The 18,160-nt window shown below is 41.7% G+C and overlaps 1 long non-coding RNA gene across 44 annotated transcripts in view; it reads left to right on the forward strand.

Moving 5' to 3' along the window:
* LOC102555978 (uncharacterized) overlaps positions 1–18,160 on the forward strand; it is a 310,738-nt gene that overhangs the window by 72,899 nt on the left and 219,679 nt on the right. The window lies entirely within an intron of this gene.

Here is an 18,160-nt window from a genome sequence, read left to right on the forward strand (position 1 = left end):
GTGCTTTTTAACCTCTGAGCCATATCTCAAGCTCGTCTCCGTGGCATTTTGATGCCAAAGGCATCAGTAGTAGAGTCCCAGTTCCTCCAGCCAACACTTTTCTTGGCTGGTTCTTTGTTAAACAGGTTTACAGTGTTGGGAAATAGGCCTGAGATGCTTCTGGACAATAACACGGACTGTATATTAAGCATGTTCCTTTGGATTCTAGCCATCCTCTCATTGAGACTGTGCCCTTTGGGCATGGCACCGCAGTCAGCTTAATACCCAGGTCAAATGAGCAACAGTTGAATGTAACAAGGACCTCTAAGGAACCGTGGCTCACCACTGCCATTTAAATGTAACTCATCTTTTGTTTTTAATTTTACTTTATTTATTTGTTTAATTTTAAAGCATGCACCATAGAATCAGATAATATTACATACAGGCATACAAAACAAAGATAATCACACTTATATCCTTTGTCCTTCCAAATCCACTTTTCAGTCATTTGTCTAGAATATTTGCAAATCTATTGAAGAAAAATAGTAATAGGATTTGAGATTGGCAAATGCATTACAAGTGGTTTGGCATCCTGATAGTGGAATAATCTACAACAAGATGATAACAGCATGGATTTATTTACACACACTGGTCCTCAAATCTCCTCAAGATAAACCGTGAAGGAGAGACAACTCCAGGTAGTACAGTTGACTTGCTTTTATTTCTGTATTCAGAAGACTTATTTATACCTCAAAAATCTCAGCTATTCTCCTATATGCTTATGTGTGCTTTAGAAAGCTCGTCAAGAAGTCACAAAAAGGCAATTATCAGAAGGACCTGGAGATGTCTTTATCTTGTGTTTTATTTGCACTGTGATTTTTTTTTCAAATGGGGAGCACATTTTAATTTGTCTAGTAAAATTACTTTTAAAGAACAATAAATGAAACGGCAGCAGTTTAGAGCCAGAGGCAAGAGAGTCATCACAAGGTTAAGTCAAACCTGCCGTACATAGTGACTTGTGGACAGCTAAGGCAACGTGGGGAGATGCTTGCATAACACAAATAAACAGAGCACTCACAGAAACATGTAGACAACGACAAAAGATCAAACAAAAATGATCTCTGTCCCCACTTCTTAGACTATTTAAAGACCATTTTGGAGTATAACCTTCTAGATTTTTTTTGTTTTTTACTTTATATGTCACATAATATACAATGCTATATAATCATCATTTCATGACTATTTTTCAAACAAAAAGAATCTCACACAAATAAGCACACTTTCATTAATTTACTTTGTTTGATAAATTTTACTAACCATAAATGCACAGAGTAAATGAAGCCTACCCATCTTTAGTAAAATAAGCTTTACAAACAAAAAGGCATCTATTTCAAGTGCACATGCTTTGATGCACCCTCCCTAGTGGTTAGGGACCTCACAGCACCAAGCCTTACTGAACAGTGGTTTCTGACTTCCTAAGAATGGGTTTCTGAGCCAAGCGAGCCCTAACCAAACCATTCCTGAAATTCCATACACAGTCGCCACTTCCAGGAGACGAATGTTTAGAATGTTGCCAACATTGAACTGGTACAAATAGTGCTGAAATAAGGGGAGATTTTAAAAAGCCAAGTCCACACATGCATTCTAATTGTAGCATTTCCTTACCACAAGAACCCAGAAATACAAATTCAGAGTAGAAGGTCATAAGTGATTTACAGCAAAATTCTTTTCTGAAGAAAGCGTATGGCAGGGCTGAGAAGATGGTTCAGTTGGTAAAGCGTTGACTGCACAATCATGAAGACCTTAGCTTGGATCCCCACAATGGTGCTTTACCTACACGGTAATGCACATCTGGAGTCCCAGAGCTTCTGCACTGAGGTCGGAGACAGAGCCGAAGAATCCTTGGAACCTTGCTAGCCAGCCAGGCTTCTATCCATGTGTCCTAGTTTGTTTCCCTGCTGCTATGATAAAACACTGACCAAAAGTCGCTTGGGGTTAGGGTAGGAAAGGATGTATTTGGCTTACACTTCCACATCACTGAGAGAACTCAGGACAGGAACTCAAGCAGGAGCAGAGGCAGGACCCATGGAGGAAGCTGCTCACTGGCTCAAAGCTAGCTTTCTTATACATTCAACGTTGGACCACCTACCCAGGAATGATACTGCTCTCAGCGTTCTGGCCCCTCCCACATCAATCATGCAGCAAGAAAGTGCCCAGCTGATATACTGACAGGCCAGTCTGGTAGATGCAGTTCCCCAGTTAAGGCTCTCTCTTCCCAAGTGACTCTAATCTGAGAAAAACTAACCAGGATAATGCAGACAACAAAAGAACCTGTCTCAAACAAGTTAAAACCTATACTGTCCTGTCTGTCTCTGGTCTCCATCTCCCGTCCCCCTTCTCCTCTCTCCCCTCTCTCTGTGTGGTGGATACGTGGATGCATATGTATGCCAGGGAACTTGTGTGGTTAGAAGACAATATGGAGAGTCTCTCGTGTGCGACTGATTTGAAAGTGGTAACTATGAGAAAATTGGTTGTTAGCCCCATGTGCATTTACCAGAATGGGGAACCCCACATTCCCCAGCTTTCTCCAGTAGTTGGGGGAAGTGTTTATGCATTGTGTTATCCTGAATTCCTTGAGTCACAATGTCCAAAAGCAGACTCAAACTTAAGTAAAAAAATCATTGTTTATTGACCCCTTAAACCCAGGAAGTTTCAGAGAGGATGCTGTGTCATGTCAGGAATCTCAGAGGCCCAAACAATTCCATTAGAACCCTGGCTTTGCCACACACCTGCCTTTAATCCTAGCGCTGGAGGAGGAGGATCGCAAATTCATGATCATCTCTGGCTACAGAATGAGTTCAAGGCCGACTTGGGCTTCAAGAAAGCCTGAGCTATGTGGATCCTTGTCTCCAAAAGGCAAAAACAAACACGCAAAACAAAGGAAAGCAACAACCACCACCGTGACCAGCTCTCGCCCTGTATCCATTGACTGGGCGACTGCCTGTTGATTCTTACACACGATTGCACATGCTATCTTCCCACTGCCACACAATTTCCCCAGAGACGAGTGAGTTAAGTTGGCAGTGCTCTAAGGCAGTCTCTCCGGCCAGGGAGGTGGATACTGATCATGCATTCTCCTCTGGGACATAGCTCATGTAGAACGCATGGCCTGAAGGAGGGGGTAATTTTACAAAAGTTCAAAGGAGATGGAAACTGAGTAACAATTAAAAAAAAAAGGAAGGAAGAAAGAAAGAACAACAGTTACCTGTGTCTTTGCCAACCTCACTTTCCCTTCCTTCTGCCTCCCTGAACAGTGGCAGGATATAGATTTTCGTTTGTTTTGTTTTGAAGGTGTTATGGTGAATTAGGACATCCTAAAGTACACTTGGTTTTAAACTACAGAGGGAACAGGAGAGAATGTCCTCAGTCCATGAAGGGTCCAGAGGGATATGCAGGTCTGCTCAGGCATTGTAGCTAGCTGTCATGGCTTTGGAGAGACAGTCAGGGAGGCTTACATAGGAACAGCCAGGCTAGCTGAGTGCTGAGTAGAAGGCAGCACATAGACATCTCCTAGAGTGTGCAGACTGTTGTCTGCCCCAGTGTAGAAGCTCAAGGAATGATTTGCTTTGACCAGATACACTAAGCACTTGGGGATAGAAGGAGGAATAGCTAGTAAGAACAAATGGAGACTTGGGGCCTGAAACTTTGTAAAGGACAAATTTTGGGGGTATGAAGAGGTGGCTCTGTGGCCAAGAACACTCCCTGTTATTGCAGAAGACCTGAGGTGTGTTGCCAGCACCCACATCATAGCTGACAACCATGCTCAAGCCTACATCCAGGGCATCTGGTATCTCTTCTGACACAGACCACATGCAAACACGCAGACAGAACATTCATGCATATATATATATGTATATATGTATATATGTATATATATTTTTTTAAAAAGGAAGAAATTTTCCATCCTTTTTTTAATCTCTCAGAGAGCTGACTAGGGTAAAGTTTTTGCTAACTCCATCTGCCATCCCAATCCAAATACAACTGTAGTGTTTTACAAAACATCTTACAGCAGACTTGGTACATGCCTATAATCCCAGTATAAGGAAGTGGAGGCAGGAGGATCAGGAATTCACGATCATTTTCAGCTATATAGCTGACAACATGCATGATGTGAGCTTCTTGAGAGTATCAATATTAAAGACTTATGTTTATTGGGTCTTATTAGGGTGTTGACAGACAGGTAAAGGGACTAGGGAAACATAAGTTTTTGTTGGCAAAATCCAGCTTATCACTTATATCTGTTAGTAAAATTTCACTGAACCATAGATCACTCTGCTTCCAGTCATCACTGAGGTGCTGCAAGGCAAAGCCCTCCTTCTCCCTTTATTTCAAGGCAAACCTCACCATATCTAAACCTTTCATGAAAGATTCCCAATGCCTGATGCTGGCCCTAGCATCCACTCCAGAACACACAGATGCTGATGATAGTGGGGAACACACTCCCCAAAGGAGGCAAAATTAAGGCCAAAACACAAGGCATTCATAGGCATTAGCTAAGTAAGGCATAGAGTGGGAGAAACCAAGGCAGAAGGTCTCCTTGTGCCCAAACAGGGAACGAGTTGGTAACATGAAGAGTTGGGAAGACTGTAGGACATGCTACAAAGAGGCCAGAGTCACTTCAGCATGCCCACAAGTCTCGAGGATGCTTCAGCATTCCATATAGGCTGAGGCTGTTCCAGTTTTTGTTTCTTTGCAAGTTCGCTCTGTAGTAAAGTGCTAGACAGCTCTAACTAGAAGCACTTTCTTTTCCTTTAGCTCTCTCCTCTTCCACTTCTGAAAATATTTAGTCTCTTGGAAGCAGGCCAACATAAACATCCAGTGATGGAGCATGGCCCTGGTGGCCTGGGGTCACCCATGTGACCTCATGGTTCCTCTATGCAGCGTTGGCCTGGCTGTGGAAGAGGGAAGTCACTCATAGGAGACTGACGCACTGAGTGACAGATTCTCTTCCATGTCATTACCTGTGACCTCCTGCACTCAACTGTCCTGATACTGACGTGTAGGCTGTCTGACTTCCTGAGGCAGGAATGTCTCCTACCTGCTCCTAGAGCCTAGTGTGGGAGCTGGGAAGGAGAAGGCTCAGGAGGTGATCTCTCCACTTGGCACTTACAGCCCCCTCATCCTCCAGACAGGAATTTGAGTGGCAGTAATTGGATAAACAGTTTAATTTATTGGTAACAGAAGAACTGAGTCTAGCACACAGAATCGTATTGCCCTTTTCTCAAAGTGACTTTCCTTTCTATGCATTCTGATATAGCAAGGCCACTGGGGATGCAGCAGAATAGAAAGGATTGATTTTGCCTGGAAAGAGGGTCAGGCTGTCAGAAGAAATTTTAATAATCATGTTATGAAAGGCACATGGAAAAGTATAGAGATATCAAATCTGGGGAAGAGGGCATCACGGGAAAGACAATGAGAAGAAACTGAGTACCTTGTATTTATTTGAGGGTGAGGTATGCTTTGCCACACTGTTTAATAGCTCTCCCATATCTTCAATTTAGGCTTAGAAAATTCTTAAATGTATTTGGGGATTGTCACCTAGTCTTAAAGGAACAAAACAATCTTGTTCCAGGGATATTTTTGGTTTCTTTACTCATAAAATTACTGGCTTGAAAAATTGCTAAAACTACTTCCAAACTTAAAATTCATGAAAATTGATTCTTGGAGTCTTTCAATTTTCTCAGCTTCCTGAAGAGAAGTCTTATACTCGGGATAAGTCCACATGGGCCATAGCAGTGAAGCCCCACTCTGTGCACATAGGTAGGCAGAACCCTCTTTCCACGGTTCGCTCCCTCCTGCTTCTTGTAGGAAAGCCTTCTACCTAACTATGTGCTTCTGATAAGCCCTGGGAAATGTTCAGTAATAATTGAACTGTTGGACAAAATGGATTTGAACCCTGTCCCAAAGACAGAAGACAGTTTGAATCCCAAGAAAATGGACATTCAGAATTGTGAGGGAAGCAAAGATTTTTCTCCACTAGTCAAGTCTTTCCATAGCTACAAACTGGTGGACAGTCGACGTCAAACTCTGGTAGGCACTAAACCTATATTCGAAGCTCTGGTGGGAGACAGTAGCTTGGAAAGTGGAGAGAAGTAAGGAATTCCTGAACAATGCCCAGTGATGCTCTCTCTGACATCTGCAAGCAAGTGAAAGGACAACTATGCCCACAGTAAAGCCCTTCAGAGGTAACACATCCCCAGGACCTCTTGCCTCCCCGTGTAGACTTTATGTGACAAAACTGTGCTTCATGAACTGTTTTCTCACTCAGTAGCTGGAAGTAATAGTAAAAAATTCAAGGAGTATAGCAAACCTGCCTGAGAAACCATATGCACACGTGAGCTGGCTTTAGTGGTGGATCGAAGCCCAATCCCCACCCTTCCTGCCTCTTCTGATTTTGTTATAGACTGTCTACATCCTTTCAAAATTCCTTTCTTGAAAGCTAATCTCCAATGTGATAGTATAAGAATTGGGGCCTCTTAGGAAGCCAGGATCCTCTAATCCTTCTGCTATGCAAGGACACAGAGAAAGGACTAGTGTAAGGACTGCTTGTGAGGGACTAGTGTTTTCACACACCAAATTTGCTGACCCTTTGATTCTGATTTCTCAGTGTCCACAGCTGTAAATGATAGCTTTCTGGCATTTATGAGTTACCTGGTTTGTGATATTTTTGTTACACTAGTCCAGCCTTTTTTCTTTTGGTATTTTTCTATACCACATAGAGGTCAGAGGTGTCTTGAAGGAGGTGTCAAAGCCTTACCCTGTTGTATGGAATCTTGAAATAATGGCTTAATTGTTGAACAGACTCCAGATCTGAGAGCTGAGGTGAAGTGGGCAGGACTGAGCTATATCCCCCACATACCATCTAGTTCAGTGTCTCTCAACCTATAAAGTTTATGACCCCTTTCGGGAGGTTGAATGACACTTTCACAGGAGTTGCATATCAGACATCCCTCACATCAGATATCTTCATTATAATTCATAACATTATCAAAATTACAGTTCTGAAGTAGCAACTGTGGCTGGGGTCACCACAACGTATTATTATTATATGGGTATTAGGAAGCACTGTTCTGGGTGAACCTTGAACCAATGATTTTCCTTTTCCGTTCTACTTCTGTCATCTGCAATATCATGAGAGTGAATGTTCCTAGCTTCAGAGTGCTGTTCACTGGAATCAGTCAGATCACCTCCAGAATGAGTCTGGCCTCACGATGCTTCAGTATTAGAATTGTATCCTGCAAACCGTATATCTTGCCCATGGTAACAATAACACTTAATCTTACAATTGAGGTAAGTAAGAGGCACACAGAGCAGAAAGGGACAAAAATCAAATAATTCATAGGATGAGATTGGAAAAGAAACTGAGAAGTAGATTGTGGATGAGATTTTCATTGAATAAATGTTTGCTAAATGTCAACCACATACCACAGGCACAATGGTAGGGGCCAGTGGAAGATACATATGTGTAGTACTTATAAGAACAAAACTCTTAGGAAGGAGAATGAGGAAAATTGTAAGTGTTAAAGTGTAAGAAAAATAAAGCTAGGAAGTTGCACGGAGACGCATAGGCATATAAGTGACGTACAAATTGTCATTCAAGACTTTGCTTTCAAAGTTGTATTGTGGGTGTGTATGTGCATTGGGCATGTCCATTTCTAGTTAAACACTAATCGGTGTCTGTGGCTGACACTAAAGTCTTTGCCATCACTGAGTATGCACGAGATGAGTGCACACTCTCTTTTTAACCTTCACTCTGTGTGTGTGTGTGTGTGTGTGTGTGTGTGTGTGTGTGTGTGTGTGAGAGAGAGAGAGAGAGAGAGAGAGAAGGAGGAGGAGGAGGAGGAGGAGGAAGAGGAGGAGGAGGAGGAGGAAATGGATGTGGGAGGAGGCATGCACGCCACTGTGTGAGGTCAGTGAAGCGCAACAGTGGGTGTGAGTCCTTGCCTTCCTCCTGGTATGAGACAGGGGCTTTTCATTCGCTGTTGAGTTTGCCAAGCTAGCTAACTAAACTAGCAGCTTCCAGGGATTCTCCTGTGAGAGTGCTGGTATTACAGAAGCGGCCAGCTTTAAGTGGGTTCTGGATGCTTGAACTTAAGTCCTCACATGTGTACAGCAAGCAATTCACCCACCAAGTCAGCCATCTTTTCCTGGGCCTCTGAATCATTCTTTCTTAAGAATTGCAGTATTGTCTATACATGCTAGAAACTGCTTTCATTGTTTAGTTTGGACACGTGTGCTGATTTGATTTCGCTTGCAGTGTGTGTGGACACTGCACTTCTTTAGCTCACGACTCAACCAAAGAACCTCAAATGGCATTTGCATACGGCACCAAGCAGCCCTGTGCTTACAAACACAGATGTAGAGAAAGGATGAAATCAACAGCTATTTACCTCTGCTTCCCAGCACATGACCGCTACACGATTTTGATGGAGACCAAACAGAGGGATTTCAACAAAACGCCAGGAGGTGCAGCTGTGTTTCCAAGTGCTGCACAGCACTTGAATAATTCAGAGTTTACATTAAGTACCTCTGAGTATTAACAAAGTACAGAATAAACTGTTTACCGATGACGCCTGAGTCTGCAGATAGGATAACCACTTTTTGGCGACTCATGTTGTATGCCAGCAGGGCAAGCAATCCCAGCCAACATGTCTGGGATCTGTGACCTGTTCATCTTTCTAAGGGGACATGAGCATCAGAATTTCGTTAGAATCTGGTGCAGAAACAAGCTGAGGGTACGGCTTCCTGTAGAGAAGGTTGATTCTTTGTTCCCAGTATTCAAACACCAATGTTATTTTTTTCCAGCTTCTTTAGTAGGTAGATAAATGAAATTTGCTGTTTCCAGATGATCATTCGGTATGACTGATATATAACTTCTGTATCAAGTAGAAGCTTAGAGAAGGGTTGGTGTTATAAAGTGGGATCCATGGCTTGGAAGCAGGCCCCGTGGGCCACTCTAATACTGAAGGTGTGAGTTAGAATTCCAGTTTGTAGTGTAGGAACAAAGCTGGGTCATCCACAGCTGGGAATACTGGTTGAGGAATGGTCTATCCCATGGATCCTTTGCATGTTCAAAAAGGGACAGCCTGTGGTGTTCTTCCTTGACCTTTGTCCTCCAGACTGGGGCAAGCCACTAACAAAGTTATGCCTAGTGAACCACTCCTCAGTTTTTCTTTTTCTTTTTCCTCTTTTGATTGATCAGAATTGAGGTTCTAGAATATATCAGGCCTCATTATCTATGGGTGGCATCTACTCGTCACTGAAACTGCCATAGATCTGTTGGATTTTTCTCGCTGGCAAACTGCTAGAAAATGCTAGAGTGTTTGATTCCGGCCCAGCTCTAGCTTTATGGAAGATGCTAGTCTGGGCAGGGCTGAATTGGTTCATTTTTGTCCCAGGACAAAGATGGTCAGGAAGCTGTGTGAAGCCAGGAGTGGGAGGGGGTGTGCATAAGACAGGGGGTACAGTAAGCATAGCCCCAACACAGCATGAACAAAAGGCAGTCTATATTTTGCCAAATATGACTTTCAGGGAAAGATCTCTTCTGACCTGCAAGTTACAACAGAGGTGAGATGGCAAAGATAGAGACGTGCTTTGCGTTTCAAAGCCAGGGAACCTGGAACATCTGATCTCACTGCTGAATTTGGAAAGGAAAAAGAAAGACGCCTTTCCAGAATCAGGATAAATGAAAGAAAAACAGAACCTGATCAAGATGGTTTTAGAACTGTATTGAAACTGAGAAAGCTGAGGTGAAACACAAGCACATATATCCACATACATGTAAGTACACATGCATGTATGTATGGACACATTTTTTTTTAAGGCCTAGACTCAAATCTTCAGTCTGCTACCATCTGGCTGTGTGGCCTTGGCTAAAGTATATGACGTCTATTAACTTCAGTTTCTGCACTGGTAACAGTCAAGCTCGTAGGGCTGCTGTGATGTTACCACTGAGCACTGCCTGTCCTCTGCCCGCTGCTGTGTACTAGGTACCCATCACTAAGCAATAGCTTCCAAATCATATTAAATGTTTTATGCTCACACATGGCAAAATGGGTTTTATATTCCCAGTGACAAGTCAGTAATGGGTTATAGCTGGAGTGTCGACAATGGCTGTCAGTTGAGACTGACTGGTCTAGACGAGGAAGAACAGCAGGGTTGAATACTGATGTCCACTGCTGAAAGGGAATACAGAGTGTGCCAAAACAATCCAAGTAGAAAGGTCTCTTAGTTTGAGGTGACTAGATTTCTCTGCTGCCTATGAGCTAGACACCTTGAGAACAGTCCCTATTTTTTCCCCAACATTAAATAAATAAGAAAAATTTTATGATGGCTAAAGTCTCTTTAAATATGGAGATCTGAATTTTTATCTGAGAAGTCCCGCTCACTGTTTCACAAGTTTGGAACATTAATGCACTTACTAATAGAAACAGCGACTCCATCCACACACGGGAACTGTCCTGTAGCTAACATACTCAGGGGTATGACAGATTAAATAAGAGGAGGCTAGTGAATGGCTTAGTGGTAAAGCAGCTTGCTGTGCAAGCCTGGAGACCTGAGTTCAATCCTCACATCTGACGTAAAAGCAGGGTAGAGAACCAACTACACTAAGTTGTTCTCTGCCTCCCCCAACTCTTACATATGATGTTAACAAAACAGCAGAAAGAATAGCTGGGTATAATAATAGTAATAGTTCGTGTAGCAGCAGTGAGAGCACAGCACTGGGTTGGGGTAGGGTAGGATAAACTTGTATGGTAATCAGCCCTCCATAAGCCTGGTTTCCTCATCTTCATATCCAACTGACTGCAGATCAAAAAGAGTCACAAGAAATAGTTGTACCTGTTGTCAACATGTTAAGGCATTTGCCATTATTCCCTCTGCAATACCTTTGTATAAAATTTGTATTGCACTCACTATTGTAAGTAATGTACTGATGAGGAGATGTATAGAAAAATATGTGCATATGGCATATGCAGACGCTATAGCATTTTGTGTAAGAAATGTGATATTCATAAGAGTTTGTTCTCTGTTGCTGCCCTGAAACCTTGAATACCAAGGGATTAATATTCAGAGATGTTTCAGATAAAGTTAGGAATAAACTGATCCATTAATCTTTTATTTTGTATCACAATGTAATCCAGGCTGACCTTAGGCTCCTAATCCTCCTGTCCTTCCCTCTCATTACTGCTAACCAGCATTGTTCTTGGCAGATTGCCTAGCATCCCTACTCCCACCCTCAAACCATAATTTGAGAGGATCAAAAGTGGGGAAATTACAGAGAGGGAGAGTGGGATTATATGGCCAGATTGGCAAATAGATATAGAAACGGATGCTACTGGAGGGAAAGGGGTAGGCTCTCCCTTCTCACTTAGGGTTAGCAAGTTCCAACCAATTCAGTTGAACTCTAGCTGACCGATTGTTTTTTACTGTGAGATCAAAACAGTTTGACTATTTTTAAGTAGTTCAGACAGGGACACGGGGAACCAAAAATATATTTTATAATATGCAAAAAGTACTTGGATTGTAGCTACAGTGTCCTTCTCTTCAATATTACTGACCACAGTGTGCATGCGTCCTCTGTGCCTATTCCAGATCTACAGAGGCAGAGCATACAAGCTATGGTGGACACCGAGTGACTCACAAAACCTGCAATTCTTATAATTTGGAGCTGAGAGAAGACATTCACTAACCCTGGTCTACCACAAGGCTGGTGGTGGAGCACTAAACATAGGGATGAAGGATGAGGATGAGCAGTGGGGAAGGCAGTGTGCTGTATCCATGTCCCCTGGTTGTCTGCAAATTTTCTTCATGCACATACATTTGTACAAATGGTGAGAAAAGGAGCCCTGCCCACCCAATATAGCATGAACACTCCTTGTTAAGTGGCTTTCCTTTCTAGAGAATACATCCGTATAGTTAATTCTGTATCTCCACCCTTCTATGAGACTGGTGTGAATATTCCCATTTTGCAGGAAACCAAACCAAACCAAACCATATAGGCTGCTAAAGCAGAGGCCATAGTTTTCAAGCAAGAATATAGTTGACTCTGTTTCCAAATCTGTGACTCTGTGTATCTTTGTGGCTGTTTCATCATGGGAGGGATATCTTGACACTGTATTTATGTCTGGAACCAACACATGACAGAGTGTTTGCCAAGTGTCATTCATCTGCACGAGACCTTAGGCAATGAGGGTTTACAGGAGAAATACATACCGCCACGAAGTCAACCAGGAGGGTATTCAAACTATATCTGAAGTCGTAGGGATGGGGAGATGGCTCACTTTGGAAAGTACTTGACTTGTGAGCTTGAGAGAAGGAGTCCAGACTTTTTGGACCCACTTGAAAAACTAGGTGTGGCAATTCTCAATTGTGATTCTGTTTTGGGGCAGCATGGAAAGAGATCAGTCCCTAGAAACATCTGGCCACTCAGCCAGGTCAAACTGACAAACTCAGGCTTAGTTAGAGATACTGTGTGGAAAATAAATTTAAGACCTCTGGCCTCTACATACTTTTTATTCACATACACATATGTACATGCATAAAATGTACATACCCAGTGTATCCACATGTGTGCAGACCCCATGTATACACACACATGTAAACACATACATGCAGATACTGTATTGTTAACCTTACAGTAGTGAGACAGAGCATTGGGGAAATTTGGAGTGGTTCAAACAATTTATACATACTACACCATTTAACAGGATCCTTATATGCAGCTTCTAGAAACGAAGAAAACACTAAGAAAAGTCTGTACAGGCAGTAGCATTCAAAGAGTGTTTGCTGAATGAATGACTGAGCCCCTACATGAAGAGCAGAAGATACTACTGATATTGCTTTCATTATGTGATGAGATTAATGGCCTTGGCACCTCCATCTCTGTTCTTGCTATTTCTCAATGTAATGTCTAATTCATTACCTCATAGATAATGGAGGTGTGTAGATATTAGTAGAATTTTTCGCTATTCTGTGACAGAAGAACTAAGTGTAGTTGAGACTTTTTTTTTACTTTGTGAGCAGTATTGCAGTAAAAACATGGAGATCAAAATCTACTGCTTTCCCTGGGTTTCTGTGAAGACTGTTTCCATCCCCTCTGTGGCTTTCATTGGTCACGTGGCTTTGGATAAGGCATTGTCTTTGTTCTAAAATGGCCAATTAAAACTACCATCTCACTTAAAGCACTAACAAGAGCTTAAGTAGATCCAAATCCCCCACCTCATCTAGAAGAGATATTTGAGGACTTGTCATCATTTTGTTTAAAGTGAACAACTGATGGTTTGATTTTTTTTTGGTTCACTGTGATTTCTTCAAGTGACATTTAGTAGGACATTTAGTTTACAGGGAAAGAACTGTGTTCTATTGTTCTGTTCAGATGAACAGAAGACTGACTCAGATTATATGCAGACCTCTTAAATGATTGGGGACCCATTATTGAATACAACAGACAACTAACTCAAGAAATGACCTAAATCAGTAAACACCTGGAGACCTACAAGAGCTACATTTTGATTTCTATTTTCAACCTAGAATTTGTAGATTTATTTTAAAAATTCCAACTGAAGAAACCACCACCAAACATTATAGGCTATTTTTGTTGTCCTTAGTTTGCCTCCAAAGACTGAAGTTAAGTTCTTATTGCTAAAGACACCACTGGCTTCACACATAGAACTCCAAAAAATAGAGCTGTATCTGACCCAGAGCCTCCTCTCATCTCTGATACCTATGACTTGCATAGAATGGTAACTCCAAAGGGGTAATAGTGGCCCTCAGACATTGCTGCTAGCCAGCAGCTCTCTAATTGGACTTAAGGTTACTGAACAGGAGGGGGATTATGGCTGGTACTGAAAGGCCTGCCAAATACAAGAGTGAAGCCATGCGCCATTTTTTAAAAATATATCAAAATACTAAATGTGCATAAATGAACTTTCATTTGTCCAAGTCCACATTTAGGCAGATTTTGCTCTTCAGACTTGGAAGTGCTTCTTCCTCCTGCAGGATGAAGGGTCTGCATGGTTAGGAACCGAGATCGAGGACAGCCTTTTGAAAGGCTCTGTCACCACATTCGCTCCCAGATACATTGAGTTCAGCAAATAAATTAGGTCCAACTAATCATGAAAAATTTCCCACATCAATTAATTAATCATGGATTCAATGTCTGAGGTGAAAGCAAACAGAAAACAGCAGTGTAGCAGGTGAAAACACAACTTTGAAAAGCTACAGACGAGCCTCTCCCTGGAGAGGCTGTGGGTGCCTTTCCCTCAGCAAATTGGATTCTGTTCTAAATTCAACATTTCTTTGTGTCATCAAGTTCTTTGTAAATTTCCTGTGAGAATAAATTGGCAATCTGTGTCTTGTTTTCTCTGGTTGTCCATCATTCTCAAAGGACTGTGCATGTCACTGGGTGATTGCACGCTTACCCCTCTGCAGGCATTTCCCTTTCTGTTAAGCTCCCTGGCCACTCTATCTGCCTTTCAGTAGAGAGTGTACATCTTTTTTATTCTAATCCTACCCTGCACCCTTTTACCCAGCATATAGTAGGTAGGCAAAGAATGCCTTTGGATTGAACCAAATGCTTACACATTTCCTGCTATGAAAGTCCAGCTTTGGCAGTGTTGGGGTTAAATAGAAATCAATGGAAAGGGAGAGAAGTTAGCAGTACCATTTTACGTGTCTGGGAGATAAACCTCCCACTACTTGGAAGTATTTGAACTTCTCTGAGTAGAAAGCCCAATTAGAATTCCCCACACTAATATTATTTGGTCACAGATCCCTCTATTTCCTTTAATGTCACATTCTTCTTGGAGTGTTTCATGCCATAAGACACATGGTCCAGGAGCTTGTGGTGAATTGAATGTCCTCCAGTCTCCCTTTGCTCTGACTATCCTCTCCTCTCCAGTTGTTCTGTGGTCACACATCTCTAGCACGAACTGAAGCATCCCTCAGTTATGAAACACTTCCATCCCACAGGCTGCAGGGCAGACATTTGCTGCTGGTCCAAACAGAGAGAGCCCCCCTCATCTGTGCACACTCAGAACAGTCCAGCAACTGCTCTGGGGCGATCCCTATAAAAACAGCCAACATTTAAAATGGTACAAACCCTTTCCTCCGGAGCCTGGAAGTTTCAGAAGACCTCACATGGCCCCTTCTGGATGTTTCTAGTTCTTCACTCCCATTCGTTGTGGGTCAGAAATGCTATTCCTTTTCAAAAGCTGGCCTGGGAAATCACTTGGATAGGATCCCGATGGCCTGATACTGCATACTTGGCTGGCTTGGACTTCCTGCTCTTCTGGTGATACCATGCAGCAGGAGCAGAAAGTGAAGCTGGGTAATTCAGTCATCCTGGTCTTGGGCAATTTTCATAATTCATTAAGAATGTAAAATAATATTGCTTCGCATCTATCTTCTCCCCACATCGCCATTCATTCGTCTGTCCACATATGTATTACTGCTTATGCACCACTGGAGCCAGCTTTCACACTGCAGTTGGGTTTGCAGCCCTCGGAGCTGCGCAGTGAGCAGCCCGTTCGTAGCAACATGGTTCATCAGAATCTAACATTCACTGACCTTGTATTATAGTCCACAAATAATGACCCCAGGAATTTCATGACCATTTTTATGAAACCTTACTGTGTGTTGCCTATGCGTGAAGGACTCGGGTTCAGAAACCATCATGGAGAAGTTAGTTAATGTTCAACAAATGTCGAGAGAAAAGGAAGGTCTGTAGTAAATGAGGACCATTCGTAGGAGTCTCATGGAGGCACACTTCCCCTCCTTTATAGGGAGTTATAAATGCATAGTTAATGTTTTGATTTAATTGGTGAAATAAAAAAAAAACATTTAAAATTGTATACTTGGGACAAGCAAAATTTAATGACTCTTGCCAAGGCGCTGTATGTGAAGATTGGCTGCTTTATTGACTATTAATGGAGAAAGTAGAGAAGTTGGCTTTTCGATCACAGAGATAGAAAATTTCAAAAATTCTGAGAGTTGGGGTGATGCGTGTAAGTTTATCAAAAGACGTGGATTGCAAAAGGCTAGAAAACTCTGTATCTACTCTTAATGAATGAGCTGGTAACAGTGCAATTTGCTGCTTTAAAGATATATTGGGCCAGTAAAAGCTACAGATTGGACTTTTACTTTAGTTTCCTTTATGTAGATTATATTCATTGAACAATGACTTGACGGGGTTCGTTGTTGTTTACATTTTCTTCATATGAGATTCTGATTCAGAATCTGTGCACTCTCTGTGATGCCTATGGGAAACTAAAATGTCTATGGTCCTACAAGCACTGCAAGACCAAGCACCAATTTAAAAAGAGGCATTTAGACTGAGTCAGAATAAAATGCTTCTCTTTTATCCCCATATTTGGCTATCTAGGAATCTGTATCCAAAATTTATGACTAAATATAGAAAATTAGAGCTACCTGCAGGCTGGGAGGGCATTGGGAACTACTTACGACAACTGCTACATTTATGAGTAGACCATTTAATCTCAAATGGGGCATAGCACAGGATACGAACAAACACTGTGGCTCAGTGGGCATGCCTTGGCTTTCTTTCTGCTCTGCACGCTGTATGCCAATCAAGTGGGGCTGACCAACAGGCTGGATTGACTAAGAAAGCAATTTGTTCCTTTTGCTTATTATCTTTTGACTGGACTATATCACCTTCCATGTATACTTTAAACTATGGCATTAATCTTACATGGGATTGTGTAAAGCTTTCATTTAAGAGATTTGATTTTCAAAATATATTTTCTGTTTTGGAAAATAACAGTATCCAGTCACAGCATTCTGACCTTTGGCCTGTTGGCATGTGACTAGTGCTAGTCCAATCAGACCCTCACCTAAGGGTTGACATGAAGTCTTTCATTCAGATTGAGGTTCCGAAAGTAGAAAAACAACGCTAACTCTTGTGAACTCTACTTTGTGAAAAACCACACAAAAATGGGATATATTAACACTTGGGTTAAGAATCTAAAGTCAAGGGGTTGAGCGCTTGCCTAGGAAGTGCAAGGCCCTGGGTTCGGTCCCCAGCTCCGAAAAAAAGAACAAAAAAAAAAAAAAAAAAGAGAGAGAATCTAAAGTCAAATTTTGCTTCGCCTTTTCCTGTATGACCCCAGATTACCTACCTTAGTTTACTCATTTCAAAGAAGAAATATAGGAATGAATAAGTTATATATTAAAAGTGAGTACATGCTAGATCATAGATGCTTTAAGGGGAGAAAAAGGGGAGAAGGCTAGGGCTGCAGCTCAGCGGTAGGTGGCTCACTTAGCATTCTAAGGAGCCCCTGGTTTGACTCCCAGCAGCACCAAATTGCTTGATTACTTAGTTAATTGATTAATTTAATTGATTAAATAAGATTCCAATTTTATTTGACTCCATGCATTTTGAATAACTACTTGCTCTGTATTTTGTTAGTGTAACGTTTGTCAAAGTAAATCCATATGTTCCTAATGTCTTGTGCTGCAGCTGGGATTCGTGTACTACAGTATATCACAACATTTTCAAAAAGTGTTTGTTGATGGATTAATCCCCAATGTGATGGTGTTAAGATTCATCCTTGGAAAAAAATTAGGTTTGGATGAGGTTATAAAGGTAAGACATCACCATGGGAGCAGTGCCCTTGAAGGAAGGGACATTAAGAGCTTGCCTATATTTCTAATTCCTGACATATGAAGGCATATTGAGAAGGAAACCACATGCAAAACAGGAACATGCTTAACTGAGCATTAAATCAGCCCTTGATCTTGGACTTCCTAGAGTTCAGAACCATGAGAAATTAATTCGTGTTGAGTTGTCCCTACCCCCAGCATTGTATTTTTTCTCCTCCAGCAGAAGTCATTTACAACACCTTTTAAAAATCAGTGGCCAACATTCTTTTCTCTCTTTGTGTATTCCTCATTCAGTGGATAAAGAACTGGATATTAGGTGCCTAGGCGTAAATAACAATGATAGCACAACTACTCAAAGATGTTTAAGAAAATGCTACTAAATCAATGAAACCACAGGAATCAGTGAATATCTCTCAAGAATAATTCTGAATGTTAGTGGTTTTAATTACTCAAATAAAAACAGGATTCATCATGCCTTCAAAATAGGATTAGAAAATAGGAT

Source organism: Rattus norvegicus, chromosome 4 (assembly GCF_021556685.1).
Source record: "Rattus norvegicus strain SHRSP/BbbUtx chromosome 4, alternate assembly SHRSP_T2T, whole genome shotgun sequence".
Classification (NCBI taxonomy): domain Eukaryota; kingdom Metazoa; phylum Chordata; class Mammalia; order Rodentia; family Muridae; genus Rattus; species Rattus norvegicus.